The 21611-nt window shown below is 42.7% G+C and overlaps 1 protein-coding gene across 2 annotated transcripts in view; it reads right to left on the reverse strand.

The window, feature by feature from the left end:
• fryl (furry homolog, like) overlaps nt 1-21611 on the reverse strand; it is a 102964-nt gene that overhangs the window by 80168 nt on the left and 1185 nt on the right. For both annotated transcript variants that reach the window (XM_036978371.1, XM_036978372.1), the window contains exon 2: nt 13435-13505. The gene's annotated coding sequence lies outside the window, so the exon portion shown is untranslated. The remainder of the gene's footprint in view (nt 1-13434; nt 13506-21611) is intronic.

A 21611-nucleotide genomic window follows, 5' to 3' on the forward strand; every position in this document is an offset into this window, starting at 1 on the left:
GGGTCTGGTAGTGGAGGTATTCACCAGACCCTGCTGGTCCTCCTCGGTCGTCTGGCCAATGGCCAGCAGGCGCTTCATCCGCAGCAGACAAGGACCTGTCTCCAGGGGCAACGCCCCCCCAGACTCCAACGCCCATACATCTCCCGATATGACAGCCGGGACCAGACTCCTCAGAAACTCCATGTCTGTCAGTATCAACGCTAGCCTACTCAGTCAAGCCCCCAGTCCAAATTCACAGTGTCAGTCACTGTCACCCTGAGCCATTTTCCCACACAAAACAGCTACCTGGCTGTCTTCCACTGACAGCCAGGGTACAGTCACAGCCACTCTGTCTGCTGCGGAGCTGTACAGTCCGTGATATCATTGATTGCAATAATCAGGCCTCAGACAACCCATGAGAAGAGTGAAGAGACACGACCTGTCTGGCCTATTGAAACTCAGTACAGAGAAGTAATATCAGTCTGTCATATCCACCTACAGTGAATATTCAGAATGGCAGTACCTGTCTGCCCACAGAGGCAGTACCTGTCTGCCCACAGAGGCAGTACCTGTCTGCCCACAGAGGCAGTACCTGTCTGCCCACAGAGGGAGTACCTGTCTGCCCACAGAGGGAGTACCTGTCTGCCCACAGAGGGAGTACCTGTCTGCCCACAGAGGGAGTACCTGTCTGCCCACAGAGGGAGAAAGAAAAGACATTGCACTCTTCCCCAGCAGTGATGTAATCCAGAGTGGGCGAAGCCAGGCAGGTCAGGTGCCAGGCACTTTCAGGGGAGGGACCAGAACATGTTCCATAGGAGACAACGCACGCCTGGGCCCCCAGCCAATTAAAACCGAGACGACACCGACCCACCCTGCCTGGGTTTACCTCTTTTAGAAAAGCATGAGCATAGTGAGAGAGAAGGAAGAGAGAAGGTGAACGTTTAAGGGGTGACTCTACCCTCCGGCCCGTCTGTGTATAAAGATAACCCTTATCGCCCACGGAACTGTGTCATACGGTACCAGATACACACTCTCGCACTCCAATTACCCATCAAAACCCCCTCCCTCCCTCAACGCCTTCACTGAGTTATTTTGTATGATGCAGTAAATCTCTGAGATGTAGAGTGAATGAGGGATGTGCCAGACAGGGTGATATTACTGTGCTTTGCTTGGCTGCTCAGCTCATACCTGAATGAACAAACTCCTCTAAAAACAGAACCTCCACTCTCAAGCTGAGCGAACACACACACCAACGTAGGCAGTATAGGCTACTAAATATGCATGTGAACATACATCCAACATAAAAACAAAGCTATATTTGCAGTCAATACAAATGGCCTTAACATGAGTTATGTAGTCCATTTAGAGAGCATTTACAAATTAAAGCCATGTTCTGCTGATTCATCATCACCATACATATGACGAGTGCTTTAGTTTAGCCAACAGTGTGAATCGATATGATGGAACCACTCCCTCTGAGCGCCCTCTACAAATCTGATGAGAACAGCTAACAACTTTAATGGAACAACAAAGATACCTTCATCATAGAATCAGAATTCCTCTGTTCTGAGAGCTGTGCAGTAGACCGGCCAGAGCCTACTGGTGGAGGTTAACCGAGGACAGCTGTATGTGTGTACAGTAGGCTCTGGGAGGGAGGAGCCTTTGGTTTAGAGTTCTGGCACAGTAGGAAGTAAAGATGACCTGCAACTCCCCTTACTTTCACCAGCAGAACTGGATCAGAGACTGATATTACGCAAACAAATATATGCCACCAAACTGATGCAAACCATATCCAATTTAAAAACACTGCAGTTCAGCCACAGTGTGTGTGTGTGTCCAACAGAAATCTCACTCTTAGAGAAAGTGCTCGTAGCCTTTGCTGCAGCATGTGAACATGTCAGTGAGATGAGATGTTTCAGTGCCACCCCAGTGTACAGCACATGGTGAGAGAGGCAAGAGACCATAAAAACCTAAACAAACCTCAGTCAAAACACTTTGTACCATGCATATATTTATTCCATTTTGGTTTTCAATTACATTCAGTATTAAATACCTAATTTGGCATGTAAGCATAAATCAGCAATGTGGCATGGATACAGACAAATAAAAGACAGGGCAGGTGTGGCCTGTACTTTGTTTGCAGTCTGTTGCAGCAGCCCTGCCCTCTAGAGGCCAGCCTGCAGACTGCACTGCCAGCACAAAGAGCACTGATCAGAGGTGATGAAGAAGCCTTTTTGTGGAATTTATCCCCCTCAAGGCCCTGTCTATTCCCTTTAAGAAGAGCAACCCCTGCATGGTGAGTGGAAACATGCTGAAATCAAATACCTGGACTTCACAATATCTATGTTGCATTGGTGTGACTAGGGGTCATTTAAATAGTGTTCTATTGATTTCAGTCCAACCAAGTGATTTGTTCACAGAAGAATTTAACTCTCAATCCCCACCAAAAACTGGTGGCCCAGCCAAAGGGAGTCATGGATTATAGGGATAATTGTTTTTATTATTGTTGTACTAATCTAGACAATACTATGTCACCAAAGCAGATACAGTGCCTTCCTCCACATTGTTGTTACAACCGAAATTCAGAATGGATTTAATTGACACTGTCTCTCTCTCCTCCTGAAAAGCATTCTTACATAGGTATTCCTCTTGTCCAGATGGGTTAGGGCAGTGTGCAGTGTGATTGCGATTGCGTCAACTGTGGACCTATTGGGGCGGTAAGCAAATTGGAGTGGGTCTAGGGTGTCAGGTAGGGTGGAGGTGATATGGTCCTTGACTAGTCTCTCAAAGCACTTTATGATGACGGATGTGAGTGCTACAGGGCGGTAGTCGTTTAGCTCAGTTACCTTAGCTTTCTTGGGAACAGGAAAAATGGTGGCCCTCTTGAAGCATGTGGGAACAGCAGACTGGGATAAGGATCGATTGCATATGCCCGTAAACACACCAGCCAGCTGGTCTGCGCATGCTCTGAGGACGCGGCTGGGGATGCCGTCTGGGCCTGCAGCCCTGTGAGGGTTAACACGTTTAAATGTTTTACTCACGTCGGCTGCAGTGAAGGAGAGCCCGCAGGTTTTGGTAGCGGGCCGTGTCGGTGGCACTGTATTGTCCTGAAAGCGAGCAAAGTTGTTGTTTTGTCTGTCTGGGAGCAAGACATTGTGGTCCGCGACGAGGCTGTTTTTCATTTTGTAGTCCGTGATTGACTGTAGACCCTGCCACATACCTCTCATGTCTGAGCCGTTGAATTGCGACTCTACTTTGTCTCTATACTGACGCTTAGCATGTTTGATTGCCTTGGAGGGAATAGCTACACTGTTTGTATTCGGTCATGTTTCCGGTCGCCTTGCCCTGATTAACTTGTTATGGCTGCAATCCCGATATCGGATAAGTGTCATCTACAACCGATGAATAGCATAGCGCTACATTCAATAAATATTACTACAAATATTTATATTCATGAAATCACAAGTTCAATATAGAAAAACACAGTTTAGCCTTTTGGTAATCCACCTGTCGTGTCAGATTTTGAAATTATGCTTTCCAGCGAAAGCAATCCAAGCGTTTGTGTAAGTTTATCGATCGCACTACAAAACATTAAGTACACTTATCATCAGGAAGCTTGGTCACAAAAATCAGAAAAGCAATCAAATTAATCGTTTACCTTTGATGATTTTCGGATGTTTTCACTCACGAGACTCGCAGTTACACAACAAATGTTCTGTTTCTTCCATAAAGATGATTTTTATATCCAAAATACCTCTGTTTATTTGTCGCGTTATGTTCAGAAATCCAGAGGAAAGAGCGGTCACGACAACACAGACGAAAATTCCAAATAGTTTCCAAAATGTCCACAGAAACATGCCAAACGTTTTTTTAAATCAATCCTCAGGTTGTTTTTAAAATATATAAATCGATAATATATCAACCGCAAATGTCTTTCACAGTAGGAGAGGGGAAAACAATGGCTGTCCAAATTCTGTTGCGCGAGCAAAACTCATGTGACCACTTGACGCGATGCTTTCGTTCTGGCTAATTTTTTCAAAATAAAAGCCTTAAACTATGTCTGAAGACTGTTGACACCTTGAGGAAGCGATAGGAAAAGGAATCTGGTTCATATCCCTTTAAATCCAGCAAAGGGAGGCTATGGAAGATGGAGTTTTCAAAATAGAAGCCACTTCCTGTTTTGATTTTCCTCAGGGTTTCACCTGCAATATCAGTTCTGTTATACTCACAGACAATATTTTGACAGTTTTGGAAACTTTAGAGTGTTTTCTATCCAATACTACTACTACTACTACTACTAATAAATAATAATAATAATAATAATAATAATATGCATATATTAGCAACTGAGACTGAGGAGCTGGCCGTTTACAATGGGCACCTTTTCATCCAAGCTACTCAATACTGCCCCTGCAGCCATAAAAAGTTAACAGCAGTGGTTCGCGCTTTCAGTTTTGCTTGAATGTTGCCATCAATCCACGGTTTCTGGTTGGGGAATGTTTTAATAGACGCTGTGGGTACAACTTCACCGATGCACTTGCTAATAAACTCGCTCAACGAATCAGCGTATTCATCAATGTTGTTGTTCGACGCTAAGCGGAACATATCCCAGTCCATGTGAACGAAACAATCTTGAAGCGTGGAATCCGATTGGTCAAACCAGCGTTGAACAGACCTGAGCGCGGGTGCTTCCTGTTTAAGGTCATGTCAATAGGCTGGAAGAAACAAAATGGAGTCGTGGTCAGCTTTTCCGAAAGGAGGGCGGGCCTTATATGCGTCGCGGAAATAAGAATATCAATGATCTAGGGTTTTGCCAGCCCGGGTCACACAATCGATTTGCTGATAGAATTTAGGGAGCCTTGTTTTCAGATTATCCTTGTTATAATCCCCCAGCTACAATAAATGCAGCCTCAGTATATGTGGTTTCCAGTTTACAGAGTCAAATTAAAGTTCTTTCAGGGACGTCGATGTGTCTGCTTGGGGGGGGGGAATATACACGACTGTGATTATGATCGAAAAGAACTCTTGGTAGATAATGAGGTCAACATTTGATTGTGAGGAATTCTAAGTCAGGTGAACAGAAGGACTTGAGGTCCTGTATGTTGTTATGATCACACCACGTCTCGTTAATCATAAGGCATACACCCCGCCCTTCTTACCAGAGATGCTTGTTTCTGTCGGGGCGTTGTGTGAAGAAACCAGGTGGCTGTACAGACTCCGATAGAATGTCTCGAGTGAGCCATGTTTCCTTGAAACAAAGAACATTATTCTCTGATGTCTCCCTGAAAGGCAAATCGTGCTCAGATTTTGTCTACCTTGTTGTCAAGAGACTGGACATTGGCGAGTAGTATGCTCGGGAGCGGTGCGCCCGTCTACGGAGCCTGACCAGAAGACCGCTCCGTCTGCCCCTTCTGCGGTGCGGTGTTTTGGGTCGCCGGCTGGGATCCGATCCATTGTCCTGGGTGGTGGGCCAAACAGGATCCGCTTCGGGAAAGTCGTATTCCTGGTCATAGTGTTGGTGAGTTGGACGTTGCTCTTCTATCTAATAGTTACTCCTGACTTTATATATTAAAACCTCAATTTCCTTAGGTAACAATGTAAGAAATAACACATAAAATAACAAAATACTGCATAGTTTCCTAGGAACGCGAAGCGAGGCAGCCATCTCTGTCGGCACCGCAAGTTAAATATGGGCAAATCTCTAAGAGCTTTGCACACCTGGATTGTACAATATTTGCACATTCTTCAAACTGTAACTAGGCCAATATTTGTTTTGTTTTTTCGCCTCAAGAAGCATAAACAAAGTCTGTTTTTACATCCATTGAGATTGACAATAGCTTCTTAATGTAACCGATTTGTAAAATATTTTTATAACCAGGGGGCGAAAAAAAAAAAGTCTACAGCTGTGTGTGTCTGGAGCTCACTGGCGTGGGAAACTGAGGGCCAAGAATATTTCATACAAATGTTGCAAGTTTACTAGCACAACCGGGCTTGACCAAGTCAATAGTTGATACAATGCAAGTTTCTTGCAGACAGGTCATGCATAGCCAATGTGATTTACAGGATTTTTAAAAAACGTCTTTAAAAAAAATCATGATATTTTCTACCTGCAATGTTTTTATTTGTTGGTTTATGTAGCCTATTTTTACATATTGGCAATAGAAGTTACTCTGTGGAGCAAAGAAGTATTTAGTCAGCCACCAATTGTGCAAGTTCTCCCACTTAAAAAGATGAGGCCTGTAATTTTCATCATAGGTACACTTCAACTATGACAGACAAAATAAGAAAAAAAACAGAAAATCACATTGTAGGATTTTTTATGAATTTATTTGCAAATTATGGTGGAAAATAAGTACAGTTCCTTGCGAAAGTATTCGGCCCCCTTGAACTTTGCGACCTTTTGACACATTTCAGGCTTCAAACATAAAGATATAAAACTGTATTTTTTTGTGAAGAGTCAACAACAAGTGGGACACAATCATGAAGTGGAACGACATTTATTGGATATTTCAAACTTTTTTAACAAATCAAAAACTGAAAAATTGGGCGTGCAAAATTATTCAGCCCCTTTACTTTCAGTGCAGCAAACTCTCTCCAGAAGTTCAGTGAGGATCTCTGAATGATCCAATGTTGACCTAAATGACTAATGATGATAAATACAATCCACCTGTGTGTAATCAAGTCTCCGTATAAATGCACCTGCACTGTGATCGTCTCAGAGGTCCGTTAAAAGCGCAGAGAGCATCATGAAGAACAAGGAACACACCAGGCAGGTCCGAGATACCGTTGTGAAGAAGTTTAAAGCCGGATTTGGATACAAAAAGATTTCCCAAGCTTTAAACATCCCAAGGAGCACTGTGCAAGCGATAATATTGAAATGGAAGGAGTATCAGACCACTGCAAATCTACCAAGACCTGGCCGTCCCTCTAAACTTTCAGCTCATACAAGGAGAAGACTGATCAGAGATGCAGCCAAGAGGCCCATGATCACTCTGGATGAACTGCAGAGATCTACAGCTGAGTTGGGAGACTCTGTCCATAGGACAACAATCAGTCGTATATTGCACAAATCTGGCCTTTATGGAAGAGTGGCAAGAAGAAAGCCATTTCTTAAAGATATCCATAAAAAGTGTCGTTCAAAGTTTGCCACAAGCCACCTAGGAGACACACCAAACATGTGGAAGAAGGTGCTCTGGTCAGATGAAACCAAAATTGAACTTTTTGGCAACAATACAAGACGTAATGTTTGGCGTAAAAGCAACACAGCTCATCACCCTGAACACACCATCCCCACTGTCAAACATGGTGGTGGCAGCATCATGGTTTGGGCCTGCTTTTCTTCAGCATGGACAGGGAAGATGGTTAAAATTGATGGGAAGATGGATGGAGCCAAATACAGGACCATTCTGGAAGAAAACCTGATGGAGTCTGCAAAAGACCTGAGACTGGGACGGAGATTTGTCTTCCAACAAGACAATGATCCAAAACAAAGCAAAATCTACAATGGAATGGTTAAAAAATAAACATATCCAGGTGTTAGAATGGCCAAGTCAAAGTCCAGACCTGAATCCAATCGAGAATCTGTGGAAAGAACTGAAAACTGCTGTTCACAAATGCTCTCCATCCAACCTCACTGAGCTCGAGCTGTTTTGCAAGGAGGAATGGGAAAAAATGTCAGTCTCTCGATGTGCAAAACTGATAGAGACATACCCCAAGCGACTTACAGCTGTAATCGCAGCAAAAGGTGGCGCTACAAAGTATTAACTTAAGGGGGCTGAATAATTTTGCACGCCCAATTTTTCAGTTTTTGATTTGTTAAAAAAGTTAATATCCAATAAATGTCGTTCCACTTCATGATTGTGTCCCACTTGTTGTTGATTCTTCACAATTATATCTTTATGTTTGAAGCCTGAAATGTGGCAAAAGGTCGCAAAGTTCAAGGGGGCCGAATACTTTCGCAAGGCACTGTACCACAGCTATGGGCTGTTCTTAGGCACAAGGCATCGCGGAGTGCCTGGACACAGCCCGTGGCCATGGTATATTGGCCATATTCCACAAACCGGTGCCTTATTGCTATTATAAACTGGTTACCAACTTAATTAGATCAGTAAAAATAAATGTTCCGTCATACCTGTGGTATACGGTCTGATATACCACGGCTGTCAGCCAAATCAGCATTCAGGGCTCGAACCACCCAGTTTATAATGCTCAATAATCCATATGTGAAAACTTTTAGTTTATGTCATGAACTTCAAGTTCAATAACCTCAAATTCTTTATGTAATGGGTGTGTATGTATTAAAGTATGTATTAAGGCACTGTATTTGGTCACCTACAAACAAGCAAGATTTCCTCCTCTCACAGACCTGTAACTTCTTTAAGAGGCTCCTCTGTCCTCCACTCGTTACCTGTATTAATTGCACCTGTTTGAACTTGTTATCAGTATAAAAGACACCTGTCCACAACCTCAAACAGTCACACTCCAAACTCCACTATGGCCAAGACCAAAGAGCTGTCAAAGGACACCAGAAACTAAATTGTAGACCTGCATTAGGCTGGGAAGACTGAATCTGCAATAGGTAAGCAGCTTGGTTTGAAGAAATCAACTGTGGGACCAATTATTAGGAAATGGAAGACATACAAGACCACTGATAATCTCCCTCGATCTGGGGCTCCACGCAAGATCTCACCCCGTGGGGTCAAAATGATCACAAGAACGGTGAGCAAAAATCCCAGAACCACACGGGGGACCTAGTGAATGACCTGCAGAGAGCTGGGACCAAAGTAACAAAGCCTACCATCAGTAACACACTACACCGCCAGGGACTCACATCCTGCAGTGCCAGACGTGTCCCCCTGCTTAAGCCAGTACATGTCCAGGCCCGTCTGGAGTTTGCTAGAGAGCATTTGGATGATCCAGAAGAAGACTGGGAGAATGTCATATGGTCAGATGAAACCAAAATATAACTTTTTGGTAAAAACTCAAGTCGTCGTGGTTGGAGGACAAAGAATTCTGAGTTGCATCCAAAGAACACCATACCTACTGTGAAGCATGGGGGTGGAAACATCATGCTTTGGGACTGTTTTTCTGCAAAGGGACCAGGACGACTGATCTGTGTAAAGGAAAGAATGAATGGGGCCATGTATCGTGAGATTTTGAGTGAAAACCTCCTTCCGTCAGCAAGTGCATTGAAGATGAAACGTGGCTGGGTCTTTCAGCATGGCAATGATCCCAAACACAACGCCCAGGCAACGAAGGAGCGGCTTCGTAAGAAGCATTTCAAGGTCCTGGAGTGGCCTAGCCAGTCTCCAGATCTCAACCCCATAGAAAATCTTTGGAGGGAGTTGAAAGTCCGTGTTGCCCAGCAACAGCCCCAAATCATCACTGCTCCTAGAGGAGATCTGCATGGAGGAATGGGCCAAAATACCAGCAACAGTGTGTGAAAACCTTGTGAAGACTTACAGAAAACGTTTGACCTCTGTCATTGCCAACAAAGGGTATATAACAAAGTACTGAGATAAATAAGTATTTGGTCAATAACAAAAGTTTTCCACCATAATTTGCAAATAAATTCCTTAAGTCCTACAATGTCATTTTCTGGATTTTTTTTTCTCATTTTGTCTGTCATAGTTGAAGTGTACCTATGATGAAAATTACAGGCCTCACCTTTTTAAGTGGGAGAACTTGCAGAATTGGTGGCTGACTAAATACTTTTTTGCCCCACTGTATATATAATTTTCATTTAGATAGAATTTTGATCAACTACATTGAGATATGAAGACTTTTATAAATTAAATTAAAAACTGTTCCATGAAAATCATAGCTGGCACACAGATCAGCAGATATGGTAGGATAACTTGGTACTCCAATTAAAATAGGGTTTCTTTTTCTGGTTAGGCTGTGTAACTCCGTTGTCGCACTGCTTTGCTTTATCTTGGCCAGGTCGCAGTTGTAAAGGAGAACTTGTTCTCAAGTGGCCTACCTGGTTAAATAAAGGTGAAATAAAAAAAATGTATCTCTGGCTCCCTCTTTAGTAATGTGTGTGTTCATTTTTAATCGCAGTGCTTATTAAAGCATCAGACAAGCTCAGCCTACATATAGTTGATTTTATTTAAAACATAAGGTGTGTCTATATATGTAAAAAATAAGTTGAAAAATTTGACCAATCGATTGGTCAAAAGAAGTCTACTCTCGGATCGACCAAGATCATTTTTGTCGGGGACAGCCATACTACCCATAACATGAAGCCACCAACATGCTTGAAAATATGAAGAGTGGTACTCCAAAACATAACATTTTGTATTGCGTACGTAAAGTTGTCTTTGCCACATTCTTTGCAGTTTTACTTTAGTGCCTTCTTGAAAACAGGACTCATCTTTGAGTATTTTTATCCTGTACAGATTTACTTCTTTTCACTGTCATATAGGTTAGTATTGTGGAATAACTACAATGTTGATCCATCCTCAGTTGTTTTCTATCACAGCCATTAAACTCTGTTTTAATGTAAACATTGGCCTCATGGTGAAATCCCTGGGCGGTTTGCTTCCTCTCCGACAACTAGGAAGGTTGCCTGTATCTGTAGTGAATGGGATACACCATGCAAATTGTAATAAATAGCTTCACCATGCTCAAAGGGATAATCAATTTCTGCTTCATGTGGAAATTCACTTTTTGGTCCAACAGCCACTGTGGCAAGTAGATTATTATTTAATTTTTTTAAACAACCAGCCACTCAGAATTTTTAACCAGACAAAACCGTTTTTGCCATAATTACACCAAAAATAAAAATGAGCATGCTTTAATGTTTTTAAAGCCCAAAAAAGTATTACTTGTAAGTAAATGGGGTATTGCTTAAATTTCATTTTACGTTTGTGACCTGCGCCTTAAGGTACAATAAGTAAAAACTGAAACTGTTGATTCTTGATGTTTATATGTGGAACAAAGTACCTACCCTGCCAAAAGGCTGTGAGATATTGTAGTTCAGGGCTCTACGCTGATTTTTGATTTTTTACAAGGAGTAAATGATGTGCTCCTAAGTAAAATGTAGAAGAACACAAATAAATCTAGAACAATGAAAGTATATGACTAATTATTTAACAGACAAGACAGAGACAGAGACAGAGAGACAGAGAGACAGAGACAGAGACAGAGACAGAGACAGAGACAGAGACAGAGAGAGACAGAGACAGAGACAGAGACAGAGACAGAGACAGAGACAGAGACAGAGAGAGAGAGCACTGAGCACAGTTACACAAACACAAATATTTGATTATTGTGGATAGTCAGGTTAATATAAATAGTTTGTTTGAAACATTTACATGCTTTCAAGAAGAACGATTTCCATGATAATCCTGTTTACATGGGCACATCAGAAATCAGGCTACTGGTGGGACTTTTGATAAATGCAGAAAATCAGCAATCAAAATCTACCACAGTGACCATGTTATTTTTGCAAAGACTTTTTGATTCGGAGTTCAGACATACTGAATAAAGTTTGCGAAAAATAAGTTTCTCTGAACTCACTTCACTCGCGCATAAGAAAGTGAGGCTTGACCTCCTGGTGCTGGTGCATGTGAAGATCAAATACACCGCTGGAACACAGTTTAAACGCTTTACATGTCCTATTCATTTAAAATACTACTTAGAGAACCAGGTGTTTCAATCAGAGTAGGCTCTCTTCGATTATGACCTTACACTGATTAAGATATGTAGAGTAAGGTGTTTACATAACTAATGCCATAATCAGTTTAACATCAAATTATTAGTGTGCATGTAAACATACTCCGTGAGATGGTCATCACTGGACCAGGGCAGTGCAATGGCCAGTGGAGGCGGCTGTGGTCCGGAAGGGGCCAGGTCACTGGTGCCGCCCCGTTAGAACAACAGCCTAGCGCAGGAGGCCCAGATCCCAATCAGCCCAGGAATGTGGAAGAGGAAGCTCAGGGAACAATGCACTCTGGGTACCGCCCCGACGCTGCTCTGGCCCTGTTCTGTTCTCACGCCCCAGAAAAAAGGAAAACTGCCAGAGCTGGGACAAAGAGGCAACGTTCAGACTGAACAGCGACCAAACAGTTACACTTGGAGACAGACACGAGGTCAGTCACTGAGTGGAGTCCTGATGGTGACCCTCCTGTTGTGTGTGAGTGAAGCTGTGCTCCCACGTGACAGAAACCCAGCCAGCTAGTCCACCTGAACTCATCTCAAACAGACAGAGTAGGTCTGGATAAAGACAGAGGCTGTACGCCCTCCCGTGGTCTGGACAAACACTACATGGGTTTAGAAAGGACGTTAGGACGTTGCGCAGTCAGAAAACATTGTCTGACATCTGACAGGACACACCGTATTTGACTGTGTCAGCAGTGCATCCCCTCCCACAACTGCAGAATTTTTCCAATGCCTTTGGCCTTGCCCTTCACCTGTCTAGCATAGACCCCCTTCAGTTTTTTGCAGGTTTGAAAGGACTATGGAGCTTCCTTTCACCCATAATTGCCTCCAAATATCCAGATATTTCATATCTCTGAACACAGAAGGGGTCATTGAACTCTTGCAGTCGCCATATTGATAAACAGAGCTCTGCCTCCCCTGATTGACAGTTGTGTGGTCCACCCACAGGCAACATTGTTGTCATGGCTGGGGAATGTGAGAACGTGACCTGACTAACCCCGGGTCCCAATCACACACTGTTCGGTCTTGGCCAATCCCCACTCAGAACTGACAAGAGGGCTTCAATTACCAGCTAGAGGCCAGAGTATACAGCCCTCTAAAACTGGTAGATCCATGTGAAAAGAACAAAATGACTCCATTTCAGCTCTGCTACATTATGTTGCTGCTTGCTCAAGAACCACTGAAAGAGTGCAATCTAGGTCAAAATTATTTTATTGATATGCTGCAGAAACCAATGTTCCTCTCTGTCCTGCAGAAACATGCCCTTGCATACCTTGCAGTGTGTTTCCATTGCCATCAGACAGACAATGCACACTTAGCCTGAAAGGCCCCTTTCATCAAGTTTCACTGATCTATCAAACAGAGAAACATAATACACACAACAAAGGAAAATGATAGAAACAAAGAACATAATTCCTTTCTTTGTGTGGTCTATCTAATGTGGTGAAGTGCATCCGTGTCAGACTGAGAAGAAACCGTTCTCATTTCACACAGCTGACAGACAACACCTAGCTAGCTCACAGACTATAGTCTAGACCACCCCAGTGAGGTTGACAAGGAACTCTCAGGAAGAACTCAAAATGGCTGCCAAACAAAGAGCCGGAATTTTTTTTAAATAGACCTCTATGCCAGTTCCCAATACAGGCTACAGTATTACAGATGCCAGAGGATTAGAAATCAGCCATGATATTCTTTCCTAGTTCCCACACTGCTTAGCACAGAGCTCCTGTAACAGTTATTTAACCAAACCAGTGCGAACAGCTCCTCATTAGCCAGTGTGACGTTACGTACCTTAAAGCCATAGAGCAGAGGCTCTACTCGGGCAGTCAAGGAGAGGTCCCACGACTTCAGTGCACAAGAATCTGAAACACAAATCATTCCTTTAGTTACCACACCAGTCAATCAATCATGCACTTACAGAGGAAACATCATCTCCTATCAGGGCCTAGTCCCTACCATAGTCCCCATCCCAGTGGGAGTGGGGTAACCTTTCAGGGACAGTAGGGCATAGGGCCTCCCAGTAACAGTCAAGCTCCACAGGTCAGGATACTGCCAGTGCCCGGGTCGAGCCAGTGCGGTGCTATGCTGGGTCAGTCAATGGCAGAGCCAGGAATAGAACCTCCTCCTGAGTATTGAGCAGAGCAGTAATCTGAAGATTACCCACTCCATCCAAGAGGCAGTTACATAAAAGTGATCAGAGTCATCACAACACAGTACTAACACAGTTCCCATCCAGCAATCATAAAAGCTGAAGTGAGTGCGCTCACATTAAAGCACCAGCCCACCTCATATAGGCTGCCTCTGTAGTCACTGTTGCCACCTGTGTCATGTACCCCAGGGTAAAAATTAAGTTGTAAACTCTGTGGAGTGTGAAACTACAAATACCTTATACATAAGGCCATCATTCAAACTGTTATAAAAAAAATGACAAAAAAGATGGAATAAGCCACTGGAATAACAGCAGGAAACCGTGACAAAGACAAATCAGGATAGCAGAAAAGGGCTGGACATAGTAGCCATCTCAGTGTAAAATATACAGTATCATGAGAAGATGAGCAGACCAATGAGTCACCGACCAAACACATACCAGCCAGTCAGAAAAAGAGAGCGAAAACTCTCCTCTCGGCAGAACAGAAGACAGAGTGTGAGAACAGGTCAGCACAGACCTTCAATGGAAACAGTTGGAACACCCGTTACGCCACAAAACCTCAGCAGTATTCGACAGGCAGCAATACAAACACGCCCGCGCACACACACAGTTACACACGCACAGTGGAATGATGCCCCTTTCTGACAGATAACTGCTTCACACACATACTTGTGAATAACAGATCTAACTTCCTGTTACAACAGAAACTCCAGAAACAAAATGTGTGACCAGACAAACAAGTGGAGCAGAAAACAAGCCCACAAGGGCCCATTTGACCTCCTAGACTGGAGGCTGTATAGCAACACAGCCAGCCAGCCACAGACTAAGCTCCCACTCTATATATAGACCCACAAGCAGCGTAAGTACAGAGTTAGTCATGCATTTCACAGGTAAGGAAATAATGACCATGGACATTTACGGAACTACACACTAGTTGTGAGACGTGCTTAAAATGGTGAACACGCTTTCGTGGGTTGAGTAAGAAGCCTGAACAAAGCCCAACACAGTCAGCTGTACCAACCTGAAACACAAAAACCACAGGGTTTTCTAGGTCAGACAGGATGCTGATCTCATCTGCAGGTGGATAGAAGGTACTGTAACATCCCGAACTCAGTTAATGTCAAGATACCAGAATTTTTACTTCGATAGAGATACCAGGTATAGTATCGCAATACTCAATACCAAAACCGTACAAAAGGTTGAAAACAAAATTTTAAAAAGGAATTAAATTAGCCAAAGTCACAGAACGGCACTTGATCCAGACAGATAAGCAAATCTACTGCCCTGTTCAAGTGTTGGGCATCTGTCATTCAACAGCGTTACATTTGACATTTTTCAGAGACATCCATGTATGCATTAATGAATCAATTACCAAACTATATAAACATAAGGGTAATACTTTATTTGAATGGTAAATCCATTGATTAACTGGGTAAATCAAAGCTTCTTCACAATACAGGTGAATGCATATGTAAAAGGAGTGTGTGCATGCTAGTGGCCTTCACGGATCCACCTGGACCCAAATGCCGAGACCCGAATCCAGCACCCAAGCGGGTCCGAATTAGATTTCGACCGATTATGATTTTTCAACACCGATACCGAATATTGGAGGACCAAAACGATACCGATTATTGGAGGACCAAAAAAGCCTATACCGGTTAAATCGGCCAATTTTTTAAAATGTATTTGTAATAATGACAATTACAACAATACTGAATGAACACTTATTTTAACTTAATATAATACATAAATAAAATCTATTTAGCCTCAAATAAATAATGAAACATGTTCCATTTGGTTTAATTAATGCAAAAACAAAGTGTTGAAGAAAGTAAAAGTGCAATATGTGCTATGTAAGAAAGCTAACGTTTCAGTTCCTTGCTCAGAACATGAGAAAGCTGGTGGTTCCTTTTAACATGAGTCTTCAATAACCCCAGGTAAGAAGTTTTAGGTTGTAGTTATAGGAATTATAGGACTATTTCCCTCTATACTATTTGTATTTCATTAACCTTTGACTATTGGATGTTCTTATAGGCACTTTAGTATTGCCAGTGTAACAGTATAGCTTCCGTCCCTCTCCTCCCTGGGCTCGAACCAGCAACACAACGACGACAGCCACCATCGAATCAGCGTTACCCATGCAGAGCAAAGGGAACAACTACTAGAAGGCTCAGAGCGAGTGACGTTTGAAACACTATTAGCGCGCGCTAACTAGCTAACCATTTCACTTCGGTTACACCAGCCTCATCTCAGGAGTTGATAGGTTTGAAGTCATAAACAGCGCAATGCCTGACCCACAACGAATAGCTGCTGGCAAAACGCACGAAAGTGCTGTTTGAATGAATGTTTACGCGCCTGCTTCTGCCTACAATGGCTCAGTCAGATACTTGTATTATATGCAACGCAGGACACGCTATATAATATCTAGTAATATCAACCATTTGTAGTTAACTAGTGATTATGATTGATTGTTTTTTATAAGATAAGTTTAATGCTAGCTAGCAACTTACCTTGGCTTACTGCATTCGCGTAACAGGCAGTCTCCTTGTGGAGTGCAACGAGAGAGAGGCCGGTCGTTATTACGTTGCACTAGTTAACTGGGGGTTGCAAGATTGGAACCACCGAGCTGACAAGGTGAAAATCTGTTGTTCTGCCCCCGAACGAGGCAGTTAACCCATCGTTCCTAGGCCGTCATTGAAAATAAGAATGTGTTCTTAACTGAATTGCCTAGTTAATAAAAAATAAAAAGATAAATTAATTAAATCGGCGCCCAAAAATACAGATTTCCGATTGTTATGAAAACTTGAAAATCGGCCCCAATTAAATCGACCATTCCGATTAAATCGGTCGACCTCTAGTCCGAATCCAGAATTCTAAATAATGTCACAGATCTGGGTTGGATCTGATAAAATTAGACACACCCGTGACAATCATAACTGTCTTGTCCAGAAGCCCATGCATTTCCGAACGCGACTCCTGCAGTAGAGAAAGAGAGAGAAATTGTATAATTTATGCTGCTGCGGTCTTGCTTTTCACAAGAGTAGAGCGTGGCGTGTCCAAGACAGGTATTACATAATCATATTTCATGATAAATATCCTAGCTATGGCAGCTCACTCACTCAGTACGGCCCCTCCCTAGCCTGCTAGAGCGGCACATTTGTCCCTCTCGCGCTTTATCACCTCTGGTTAATAAAGTAGCTTAAAAACACATTTTCTGCTGCTTTCCTCCATCAGATCGGACCTGGAACCGACCAGGTTAATATGGAACGGGTATGAAACAAATATTTATGCTCGGGTCAGGGTGGGAAATCCCCAGGTCCATTTTGGAGCGGAGCCAACTTTCTGGAACCGTGAAGACCTCTAGAGCATGCATTGATTTATTGAGCTTGTTTTAGATTATTTCTTGGGGCTACAGATGACAAACGATCCATTTCCTTCCCATTTGGAACTTATTTTATCGTACTGATCAACAACATTTGCATAGAAGCTCATTTTATAAAAGTGCACGACGTCTCTTTAACCAATAATGATGTCATTCACAAGGCAAGAGAGGGGCGGCCTGTTGGAGCCCTATTCAAAGCAAATAAATGTTTGTCGCATGCGCCAAATACAACAGGTGTAGTAGACCTTTCAGTGAAATGCTTACTTACAAGCCCTTAACTCTATTTCTTAAACTGCATTGTTGATTAAGAAAATCTTATTAAAAAATAAAGCAAAAATAAAATCAAAATGTAAAACAAATTAACAATAAAGCAGTAGCAGCGAGAACAGTTTATGACTTGGGTGACTGGAGTCTTTGACCATTTTTTTTTTTACCTTCCTCTGACAGCGTCTAGTATAGAGGTCCTGGATGGCAGGAAGCTTGGCCATAATATGTACTGGGCCATAAGCACTACCCTCTGTAGCGCCTTACGGTCGGATGCCGAGCAGTTGACATACCAGGCTGTGAGGCAACCGGTCAGGATGCTCTCGATATTGCATCTGTAGAACTTTTTGAGGCTCTGGGGACCGATGCCAAATATTTTCAGTTTCCTGAGGGGGAAAATATGTTGTCGTGCCCTCTTCACAACTATCTTGGTGTGTTTGGACCATGATAGTTCATTGGTGATGTGGACACCAAGGAACTTGAAACTCTTGACCTGCTCCACTACAGCCCTGTCGATGTGAATGGGGGCGTGTTCGGCCCACCTTTTCATGTAGTCCACGATCAGCTCCTTTGTCTTGTGCACATTGAGGGAGAGGTTAGCTTCACTTTCTTGGGCACAGGGACTATGGTGGTCTGCTTGAAACATGTACTGTACACTACTGTTCAAAAGTTTGGGTTCACTTAGAAATGTGCTATTCTTTCAAAAACAAGGACATTTTTGTCCATTAAAATATCAGAAAATTAACATCAAATTGTTCAGAAATACATTGTAGACATTGTTAATGTTATAAATTACTATTGTAGCTGGAAACAGCAGATTTTTTATGGAATATCTACATAGGCGTACAGAGGGCCATTATCAGCAACCATCACTCCTGTGTGCCAATGGCACGTTGTGTTAGCTAATCCAAGTTTATCATTTAAAAAAAGGCTAACTGATCATTAGAAAACCATTTTGCAATTATGTTACCACAGCTGAAAACTGTTGTTCTGATTAAACATGCAATAAAACTGGCCTTCTTTAGACTAGTTGAGTATCTGGAGCATCAGCATTTGTGGGTTCGATTACAGGCTCAAAATGGCCAGAAACAAAATACCTTTCTTCTGAAACTCGTCAGTCTATTCTTGTTCTGAGAAATGAAGGCTATTCCAGTTTCTTGCCAAGAAACTGAAGATCTCGTATAACGCTGTGTACTACTCCCTTCAGAGAACAGTGCAAACTGTCTCTAACCAGAATAGAAATAATGGGAGGCCCAGGTGCACAACTGAGCAAGAGGACAAGTACAGTGTGTCGAGTTTGAGAAATGGATGCCTCACAAGTCCTCAACTGGTAGCTTAATTAAACAGTACTCGCAAAACACCCGTCTCAACGTCAACAGTGAGTGATTGCCACAAAAAAATGGTGTTTCAGTAATATTTTTGTTGAAGAAATTAACACTGGCTGATTTTATCCGTGATACACATTCAACAGAAGTACCGAAAGAAACAAATTCTAGTACCGAACCGTTTTTCATGTTCTAGTATCGAATGTTTTGTGCAACACTAGATCTCAGCATTGGTGCACAGTCACAACTGGGACGAATAGGACAAAAAGGACAAAATAAGAACTAACTACATCTTGTTCACCAGCACTAAATGAAAGGCTTTTCTCCTGTAATCACAACCTTCGTATGGAGCAGAGCACTAGATTCTCCTGATAGATAAGGCCTTCATGCAACTGCCCTAACAGGACCACTTGTTTGCATGTTTTAGAAAGCTCTTCCTCGCAACCAGTTTGATTTCTAAAGAGAGCTCATGTGAAACCTAGTACACAGCCCCTGAAAGCTCCAGTCCAAACACACAGGCACACTCTGTATGCGGTGAGAGGGGAACAGAGCTGGCTTTCCTTGGGCCGAAGACCGGGTGGTTTCTTTGGTGAAGTCAGTCCCAAACATCAATTATCCTGCTCCAAACCAGTTCTCCCTACCCAAAGCCAAAAATAATATGCCTCGGCAAGGCCCCATTATAGGCTATTTCTAGCTGAACTCAATTCACATTTGTGTATTACAGAACACTTTGAATGCATCCAAAGACAAAGGATTGCACATTTTAGGATGACTATAACTAAAGGATGGGGGCTTGTCTGATGAACAGCTATTTAACCTCTTTTCAAAGTTGCTTAGCAGCAGTACCTTTAAAATCAGAGTAACTTGCATGTCTTGCAGTTTAACATGTTCTTTATTTTTGCCGCCGGATAATGACTGCAGCAGTTCAGGTTAATAATTTAGCACCAAGCAAACAGACACACCACCAACCTTTTCAGTTAGGTTTAGCAGATAATTTGGCAAGAGATCCAGTCTCACCATCACCAGGCAGGCAAAATAAGGTTGTAATTCAGTTGGTAATAAGAATATAGCTGGATAGTTCACACAGGAAATCCAGGGTTTCCTGTAGGTGCTCTTGATAAGGCAGTAGGTGAAATGTTGAGGTCGTAGATCAGCCAGATGCAGGTGTTACAGAGTCAACAACAAGCAAGGCAAGATAACGATATTTGTGCAGCCTTGAACTCCATGAAGGTAAACACTGGGAAGCCTCATTTGTTTTACCAGATGGCAGAGGTGCAAAAGAGTCAGTCAGTTGGTCAGTACAGGGACAAAGCAGTGAGAGAGGAAAGGGACAACAGTGTCAGTCTGATGGGACAGGAGAAACAGTGAGGCACCAGACTCATTAAGAGAAATGCTTGACTGCACAGCTCTTATCTGGCTCATATAAATCTAACCATCACACTATGCAGTGATAAGAGTGACCAATGGCTCTCCTCTGGCTCATCCTGAGAAGAGACACATCCATGGTTTGACAGGGGAACCACTCAGAGACCAGCTCCATCCCTTCACTCAATGACATTAATGTCTTCCAGGATTAACCCAAAAACACACATTCCCCAGAATTATGCCCTGGGTAATCGCAGATAGATGCCCCTTTGCAATTTAGAAGGATTCCCTGCCATTCCTATGCAGAGGCCCAGTGGGTGCGTGCACAATACGAACACATCTGTACAGCAATCAGAGGCTTATCCCTGAAGGGGGAGGTTGAGAGGATCAGTCAACCACACAGAGAGACATGTATGGGTTGGGGCAGAGAGGGGGTTCATCACTTTCTTAAATGTGACCACAACAAACCAGCCTCCTGTCCTGACCATGACAGTGATCTAACCCATTTTATTCAACAATTTTACATAAAATGACGACGTAAGCATTATCATCTTATGTAAGATGTAGCCTAAGCACCATAGTCATCTAAATATTATAATGATAAGCAAAATATTTTTTTTTAAAGCTGCTTTAATACTTTGAGCCTTATTAAACACTAGGATGTTACATGTTAACAGTGGAATGGTAAACATTGGCTGGCCTGGTGAATGACAATGTCACACTCAAATTCACCCTTTGCATCTGCCTGCTAGCCTCTGATGTAATTTAATATGTTTACGCAACAACGCAAAAAGCACCAAAGTCCTTGGATTAAGTGGTTACTGATTATTCAGAGCATGTACCCCAAGAGCATGTGTTCACCTAAATTGAAAAATGTAGGCGCAAAATGAAATTTAAGGGCACAATGAAAAAGATTTGAGGTAATACAGCCAGAATCCTTTTTCTAGGTGCACTGGTGCTCCTAAATTAATTGCAAGTAAAATGGTCACACTGTAGAGCCCTGACCCATTTGGGAGTGACACACAGACTTTTCTCCAGATGAGAAGTGTATTGCAAAGGCCCAAGGGTCTGAAATTGTTCAGCTCTCTCCACCTCCTGGTTCATTGCAGACTGACCAGATTTCTCTGTGTTGCCATCTTACAGCTACAGAAAACAAGAACAAACAGCTACAGAAAACAAGAACAAACTCCTCATTGTGTGTCTATTCTCCCTTTGCTGTACAAACACACCAAAAGAGAGAGGCAATGGACAGGCTATTGCCAATATATTGTGATTGATCTTTACTGAGCAGTGTGTGTACTGCCACCGTTTTCACAGAGGCTGTAAGGATGTGGCCTAATTTAAGAGGTGGACAAAAGCAGCTGCTAAACAGGACAAATGCAATTTGGCCTTTGCCGTAATTACACCCAGAATAAATTGTGCCCAGGAGCAATCACAGAATGTTAGCTATTACAGTGCTGATTAACTTTAAATATAACGCCTA

This window comes from Oncorhynchus mykiss, chromosome 5 (assembly GCF_013265735.2).
Source record: "Oncorhynchus mykiss isolate Arlee chromosome 5, USDA_OmykA_1.1, whole genome shotgun sequence".
Taxonomy (NCBI): domain Eukaryota; kingdom Metazoa; phylum Chordata; class Actinopteri; order Salmoniformes; family Salmonidae; genus Oncorhynchus; species Oncorhynchus mykiss.